Source organism: Microtus oregoni, unplaced genomic scaffold (assembly GCF_018167655.1).
Source record: "Microtus oregoni isolate MIOR12 unplaced genomic scaffold, Mior012 000014F_ref0000157, whole genome shotgun sequence".
Lineage (NCBI taxonomy): Eukaryota > Metazoa > Chordata > Mammalia > Rodentia > Cricetidae > Microtus > Microtus oregoni.
The window spans coordinates 37530760-37539309 of record NW_024543073.1 but is presented as its reverse complement, the minus strand read 5'-3'; the positions used below and the strand labels follow the sequence as shown (position 1 = coordinate 37539309).

At 41.5% G+C, this 8550-nt stretch overlaps 1 pseudogene; it reads right to left on the bottom strand.

Annotated features, from left to right (window-relative positions):
• Positions 1–1411: 1411 nt before the first annotated feature.
• Positions 1412–2339, bottom strand: LOC121455694 (annotated as a pseudogene).
• Between the last annotated feature and the right edge of the window lie 6211 nt (positions 2340–8550).

Here is an 8550-nt window from a genome sequence, read left to right as displayed (position 1 = left end):
GTTATGTTTTAATGTTTATTAACTATATAGTAATTTTATTAACTTATAAATATATAGTAAGTATTTGATTTGTTTTTTCATGTAATGATAAAATACATCAACAAGAGCAGCTTAATGGAGAAAAGGCTTGTTGAGTGTGTAGTTTCAGGGGACTATGGTGCGTCATGGTGGGAAACATCGTAATGGTTGAAGAAGGTACATGTTGGGAGCTGGAGGCTGGTTAACATCTGCACACAGGACGTCAAAAGGATGTGGGGCTGGACTATGAATCTCAAGGTCTGCTCCCAGCAACTCAGTTTCTGCAGCAAGGCTCTCTCTCAGAAAGGTTGCACAACCTTTACAAACAGTACAGCTGGCTGAAGTGTTCAAACGTGTGCACCTCTGGGAGACAGCTCACATTCAAGCCACAGCAGCAAGCACAGTCTAAAGAACAGCTGGCAAGTATTGCATCAGCAGAGAGAGTAGAAAGGTCTATTTTAACTCACTGTGTGAGCGATCTCAGTCTATTGCTAGCTGTTTCTGTTTCTCTAGATTTGTGCTGAGACAGTGCATTATGACAGGGACATTAGGAGCACCCTTCTCACTCTGTGGTGACCAGGAAGCAAGAAAAGGAAGACATTAGGGGGATGGATATGCCTCCAATGATCTAACTTCCTCTCACTAGCTGCCCCCACTTTATAAAGATTACACCCCCTCCTTACAACCCCACTGGCTGGTGGCTCCTGAATGGAAAAGGAAATAAGAAGGAAGAGGAAAAGAACACAATTGCGACTAGGTATGGTGGAGGAGAGAGTTTATTATAGACATGCGGGACAGCATGGCTAAAGGCAGGGACACCTGGGAGAGTCCAGAGTGGACGCAACCCTGAGCCTTGTGGGGATGGGGGTCAGGGAAGGAGAGGGGAGAGAGGGAACCCCGTGCAGCAGCCCGGAGACCCAAAGGTAAAAAGAGAGGGCAACCAAAATGTTTGTATTATATGGGGAAGAGCAGCCCAGCTCCTTGGGCTAGGCGTCATCTGGGAGGACCCAGAGGTGTGCCAGCCAGAAAGGGCCCTGGAACAAATGGCCACAGAGGGATACAGGGAGAAATTGGAACCAGTTCTTTGATATGTCTTAAATAGGTACCTAAGCCATTTGTTCGCGGTACACAGTCAAATTGCAGCAAAATGATTCTAAACTGCAGATAGTCTAAGAAGAATACCACTGATGGTCACATTCACAGAGCACAGAGAACCTGAGCTAAGGTTATAAACTGTTGTGTCAGATGTTTGTGACAGATCTCGACGGATGCCAACATACAGCAAATGCCTTAACCATCATTCAGGATACAAACTGCCTTCTTTCTTTCTTTCTTTCTTTCTTTCTTTCTTTCTTTCTTTCTTTCTTTCTTCTTTTTTCAGCTTGTAGGAACTTTATTTTCTTCCACTTTTATTCCTTTGCTCAGGTGTCTGCAGAGGAGCTGAGGACCACTCAGTGGTGGCTCCAGCCCACTCAGTGACCTGCACTGTGGGAGCTGCTGACTAGTCCTCAGTGACTGACTGGGCAGCCTTCGGTAGGGAACTGCTGAATGGGTATGGAGGTCACCTGCACACCCTCAGACAGTCTGCCCCACTCTGGGTGAGCACCAGTGAACTCAGGAGCTGGCGTGGTCCCTTCGCCCTGAAATTCCTCCTTGGTCACAGCCTTCTCAGCAGCAGCATGTTCTTCCTTCTTAGTCTCCTCTGGGTCTCTGTAGAAGTAAAGACCAGGCATAACCTCCCATGAGTGCTCATGGGAGATAGTGCTACGCACGCGGAATACTTCCCTGGCCAGCATCCACCACGTCAGTCCCACTGAGTGAGCTCCCTTGTTGTTGCGTGGAATCGTGATGTCCACGTAGCGCAGAGGTGAGTCTGTGTTACACAGAGCAATGGTGGGCAGGCTCACGTAAGATGCCTGTGAGGGCCTGGTGGTCAGCCCTGCGATTGGTCACCACCAGAAGCCGTGGCTCCCTGAAGGCTGCCTGGATCTGGTTAGTAAAGGTCCCTGTGGTGAAACGGCCAACAATCGGAATGGCTCCACTGGGGGCAGCAAACTTCAGCGCAGCTCTCTGCCCAGTGCTCCTGGAGGAGATGACGCTGATATCAGCAGGGTTCTCAATGGAAACAATAGCCCGAGCTGCAAGCAACAGCTTCTCCCAGGGCTTCTTCAGATTGATGATGTGGATGCCGTCGCTTTTCCATTTGTAGATGTGCTGCTCCATCTGAAGTCGAGGTTGGTGCCACCCAAGTGGGTGCCTGCAGCGAGGAATTTGAGGACATCCTCCTCCTTCATTTGCGGGACATCAAAGGCTGCGGACATTGTGTAAGTTTCCCTTTAAGTTACGTGGGGGAATCAAGAACAATGCCGTATGGACCCATCCGGAGCAGCACAGAAAGCTATCCAAACTGTTTCTATAGCAACATTTTTGGCAATAGAAGTGAACCACCCGGGCATTTTATACTGTAGGAGGTACAGCAGTAACCTCTGTTGGAAACGGTTGACCTTTTAGCTGTTTTCAAGGACACAGTGTTTCTTTCTTTTTAATTTTTTAAAAAAATACTCTTAGCTGCTTATTATTTTATGTTCTCCCCATTAGAAGTTAGGAGCCAGCCTGGCCCAGGATACTTGAAATAAACATGGCAATGAACAACCAAGCCCTCTTCATTCCCACACTCTGTATTCATCAGCTCCTGACAGCAAACACTTTATTATTATGGTAGTTTAAATGAATTGGCATCCATAAGCTCATAGGGAGTGGCACTATTAGGAGGTGTGGCTTTGTTAGAGTACATGTGGCCTTGTTGGAGGAAGTGTTTCACTATGGGGGTGGGCTTTGAGGTCTCATATCTATGCTCAAGCCTTGTCCAGTGTCTCAGACCACTTCCTGGCCTGTGGGTCAAGAGGTAAGAACACCCAGCTCCTTCTGCAGCACCATGTCTGTCTGGGTGCTGCCTTGCTCCCCTCCATGATGATAATGGACTGAACCTTTAAACTGTAAGCTGCCCCAAATAAATGTTATCTTTATAAGAGTTGCCATGATCATGGTGTCTCTTTACAGCAATAGAGACCATAACTGAGACAGGTAGTTTGTTGTATTATACTACTATGACTTTAGTCATACTTATGGGAACACAGAGCCAAGCACAGTTGTAACAGCCAGTCTCCCGAGAGGACCACGAGGAAGTAAGCCCTAAGGATTTTATATGATCCAGGTCTGGGGTGAAAAGGAACATTTAATATAGGTAATGACAGTCTTAAAATAAAGCAAAAATAATGAAAGACAGTGAAGGCAGATACTGGCTTCTCAGTGGGCACTAAAACTACAGCACAAACCAACCTTAAAATCTGTCCTACTTTAGGTCTCTGGAAACAGTGTAGCACCATTATTATATAAGCTAGGTAGAATTGTCTGCTATTTGCAACAGAAGCATTGGTATAAATAATAAATAATATTATTAGCATGTATTAGCACATCATTCTGATCTTAGATGTTTATGTGTTACATGTTATTTTCTTCAAGAGTCAGATAAGCAAATCAAAATTATACAGCAGCCCACTGTCTTAGTTGTCTTTTTTATGTGAGGTGGATACTGATGACTTAACAAGTAAGTATGAATTTAAAGGACAAAAATCCTTCCCAGTTCTGACTAATCTACCCTTAATCATGGTTCAAATCAATTTTACTGGATTATAAGAAGGTATGAGGGCAACATAGATGTGGTAAAATTATAGATAATGAGTTTATAAAAGCAAACTGATTTTCTTATGACAACATACAAGATATATTATGGTAGTAAATGAAACAAATTATTAAGATAAAAAGATGTCACTTGATGTAAAATTTCTATAAAAGATTATTTCAACCTTAAAAAGTATGAAAAATTATGTTGTCACAGCAACATATTTAGTGTTCAGTCAAAATTCTTATGGCCACAGTTTTAATGATAATGCACATGTAGTTCTTAAATGAAATGCAAAAGTCTAGTCTGAGATAAACTCAAGTTCTCTCTTTGCAAATTTATTTTAGAATTATTTATAATAGCTCAGGGACTTGTGGTATTTCAACAGTGGAGAAGAGTTTCCCCCAACTCAAATATAATCATTTTTTCTTATGCTTTTGTAATAACTCAGGCTTTTAAAGTTTTGGTCATGAAAATATTCAACTGCTCCCAATTTAAAAAAAAAAAGTTCTGAAGCAGAGAAAAGACCTTATCATTTCAAGAGTAGAAATTTAATTATGAAGCATCTGAAAATTAGGAAAGCTGTAATCTTGTTATATATGATTGGAAGAACATACTGTAGGTTGTCGTAAGAGAAGTGTAGACTTCATTTCTTTTTGAGAAAAGCTATTGATCTTGTCTCTCCCACATTCTCACCCCCACGCAGTCTTGGGATCTGAGCTTATATCGATGTTTCCCCCTGGCAACTCTAGTTAGTTTTGAAAATTCTCCTCCTTATTTACTGAAGAATTGTGACTGGTACTCTTGGGACATCTGTGTTCTAATTGTGAGTCTCAGAGTTGACATGTGCATTCTGCTCTCCAGTCTGTAGATACCTGTTTAGAACATATATCTGTTGCATGAAAGGGAAAGAGTGGGCTCAGGAAGTTGTGAGTCAGCTACACAGTTCTAGAATAAACTCTGCCAAATCAGGAGGAGTCATTCACCCATTAATCATAAGCAAGCAGATAATGGATGCACAAGGTCTTACTGTAGTGAGACAGGTAGCCTAGCCAATCCCTGGAAAGCAACTAACTTTGGAATGACTGTCAGATTTCAGAGGATAAAGTCCCTGGGTCACTCTCCCAGTTATACAGAGAGGTTAATAAGACACAATGAAGGAACTGGTAAACCAGGGTGGAGCATTTTGTAGGTATGGAGGGTATGAAGAAGTCTTAGAAAGCATTAGAGGTAATTATAATCAGTTGGTTATAGGAGTTTCTGTTGATGAAGGTTCTAACTCTGCTCTTAATTTGAAATAATATGTCCAAAGGTAGTCTGACTGAGGACAAGGCCACCGGTCTGTCTTTGCTTCGAACTTTCCAGATCCAGCACTAATGGCTCAGGAAACCTAACCATGGAATCTTCATCCTGAGCCATCAGATGTGGCAATGGAGATTAGAGAGCTTGAGCAACATGTGCTCATAAATATGTATTTCTGACCATGACCTTTAAATGGAGAGGCAAGACAAATATGATTTCCCTAGTAGGATTAACTTTCTCCCAACCTCAGAGTGATCCAGAGAGAATGAGTAAGTTGGTTTTTCTGAAGCTTCCTTCAGGTCATCATTCTGATATTCTCTACAGTGGGAGATGTGTCAGGAGACCAGCATCCCCAAGTCTGGCTTCAGGACGGAGATACAGGGGTCAGGACCAGTTTCTGCAGTGGTGAAAGAAAAGCCAAGTCTCTTGAATTGGTCTCTTTTAATCCTCCTCTCTTCCCCCACAGCAAAAATTAATAAAATTATAAAAATTAATAAAATTATCTGACAAACTGATTTCCAGTCCTACAGTGTGTGCTAGGGAGAGTGTCAGGGGCACAGGTGTGATGGATATAACCAGATGGCATTCACATTTAGAAGAAGCTAAATTCTGGTTTGAGAAGTATAAAATTTACAAGACTGTAGAAAAGCCTTTATACTAGATGGGTCAGCACCTGCTCATGTAAATACATGACGGCTTTAGTGCTAAAGATGTTTAAATTGTGGAGACTTGGCTAACAAGGCTGGGACAGAAAATAACTGAAGGTCAGGAGCTACATAGAAAAAGGACAGTTTTCTCTGGATTCTGCTTTTGTGGTTTCAGATTCTTCAACAGGCACTTAACCCTTTTCCCCTGAAAGGGAAGTTCGTGGTCATTCAGGTGGGTTTGTTTAGTGGCCTCTTCTGTGTGCACTTTATTCTGTCAGTCTGTTTATTTGTCTGTAATTCCAAATTTATAGAAACTGCTAATCTGATTTTAAATTAAGAAGCAATTATAACTATGCCAAAGAAATTGTGATCAACAGAGTGCATGTTTCGAAATAGTTTAGTTTTGCCTCTAGAGTAACTCCAATGGGTGTCTCAGATTCTGAAAGGAACTTACCTTAACTTCTATTAGATGATAAGAACTGTTTTGCCAGTCAAAACTAGAGGGCCACCATCTGCACCAACCCTCAACAAGTATTGCCCTTCCTAAAACTTGGGTTTGTCATTGCTGACATTTGAGAAAAACACCTCTTCCTTGCATATTGAAGCTCTGTAACTGATTCTTCATGATTGTCTGAAGACTTTTTAACAAATATGTGAAATCCTAAACAGAAAATCATTAAGAAGGCATATAGATATGGTCATCTATGTGATTGCTTCAAGGTCTGAGTAATATTTCAATTAAACAAGAAGCTTAGTACTCTAGACAGTGGTTAGAATTATAAAATTTGAAAGGAAGAAAATTGTTATGATGTAAAGGTTTATTAATAAGATACTAGTACTGGGGAAATGGTTAAATTAATGAAGTACAATTAAGTGTCTGCCAAACACCTTCCTTATCATGACCAACATGTTAAAAGGGCAAAGTACAGGGCAGTTACTCCATGAATATTTATAACTGGTAAGTGTCTCAGCTCAGGCCACAGGCAGCACTCAAGTGATCATGTGTCATTTCAGAAAGCTGTTTTTGGATTAACTGAAAAATAGGAAAGCTTTCCTCAGGCCAAACTATACTAAGTAAGAACGCTTAGAAACAGATATGTTGTTCAAGAATTCTTTTAAAATCTGTAATGATTGGATTGTATTTTCTGTGGCATATTCCTTTAAGAGGTTTCTTTTTCCTTGGCTGTTTTTCTAGCATTGAACTTACCCCCAAAAGAAGAACCTATCGAAAGAAAGCCCTCCTCTCGGGAATAGTTTTTCAATGTGTGTTAATGCTGTGGATCCCCACATACCTTCTTCCCAGAGCTCTTTGATAAGTGGACTGGGGGTTACTGAAGGATGCACTCAATGTTTTCTTTTTACTTATAAAATAAATTATATAAAAAAGACATCATTCTTTGGTATGGTCTGAGTAGGAACACATGAAGACTAAGGTTGGTTACTACAAGGCTGAATTCTAAGGCTGGGAAAGAATAAGGGTTGTCATGTCAACTGAGGCTGCTGCATGTAGCCATCTATATGGATGAAGCAGCCACGGGAATGTCTAAGCTAAATGCTTTACCTTGAATGCTTTCAATGCTTTCAGAAGCATGTTACAGTTGCTTGGTTGGGAGCTGAACAAGCCCTTGCAGACTTGACCTCTTTTTTTTTTTTCCTTTTTTCTTTTGAGACAGTGTCTCACTGTGTAGTCTTGGTCTTGAACTCTCTATGTAGACCTCACACTCAGAGATATCAAACTCAGAGGTATCAAACTCAGAGATAGTGCTAGGATTAAAGGAATGTGCCATCATATAAAAGTAGTAGCATTGCCCCTTCTATCTTATCATATCCATTGTTGCTGCTGATATCTTAAACCTAAATGAAAAAACTATGAACAACTGGGGAATGCTGAGAGTAGGGGTAATTGTCTTCCCCAGGGAATAGCCTCCAATTGACTGTCCAATAACAAGTGTTCAGCTCTGAAATTATACACACATAGGTAACAGACTGACTGAGCAAGTTGTGTTTATATATTTAGGAATATGTGTGTGTGCATGTGTGTGTGTGTGTGTATATGTGTGTGTGTGTGTATAAAGTATAAAACAACAATTAAAAAAAAGAGGCCATGAATTTGAAGAACAAAATGGCCTGCATGGGAAGGGTTGTGGCAAGGAAAGAGAATGGGGGGTGTAATGTAATAATATTATAATTTCACAAACACTGTTAGAAAATAATCCTACGGGCAGCCTGTAGGGGGTGTCCATCAAACCCAGCAATCCAGCTGAAAGGGCAGCTGTGAAAGTGATCTCCATGTCAAAAGTTTTTGTCCTTCCCTTATCCGACTTCACTGCAGGATGGACTGCTGCCCCCTCTTTGGCTTCCTTTGGAGAGTTCTTTGTCATTGCTGTCCCAGCAGTGTCCTTGTCTCATTGTTTAGGAGAGAGAAGTGCTGCCATCTTGTGAGTGAATCCTGTGTAGGGCTGGACTTGGCTTCCTCCCTGTGTCTCCAGCCCATCACAGAATAATTAATACCTGGCAAGGAACAGATGTTGAAGCAGTAAAAGTAATTAATAATGAAACCACAAAAGTAAGCAACACATGAGATATCAGTTGCCTCTGTACTGCCTTTGTGTTCAAGCCTCCTCCAGTACCCAAGCATCCTTGTCAGGAATAAGCTTTGGCCCAGGAATGTCCTCAGCACCCCTCATTTGTTCTCTTCTTTAGAGGAAAAACAGAGCCCAAATATTTTTTGATGATTTTTCCACTGCTTGTTTTTTTTAATTATTTAAAAACTGACCACAGTTTCCCCTTCCTCCTCTCCTCCCAGTCCCTCCTTACCATCTCCCCTCTTTTACCTCCCAGTCTTCACCTCCTCCACTTCTGTTTAGAAAAGGGTAGGCTTCCCATGGCATATCAAGTTAC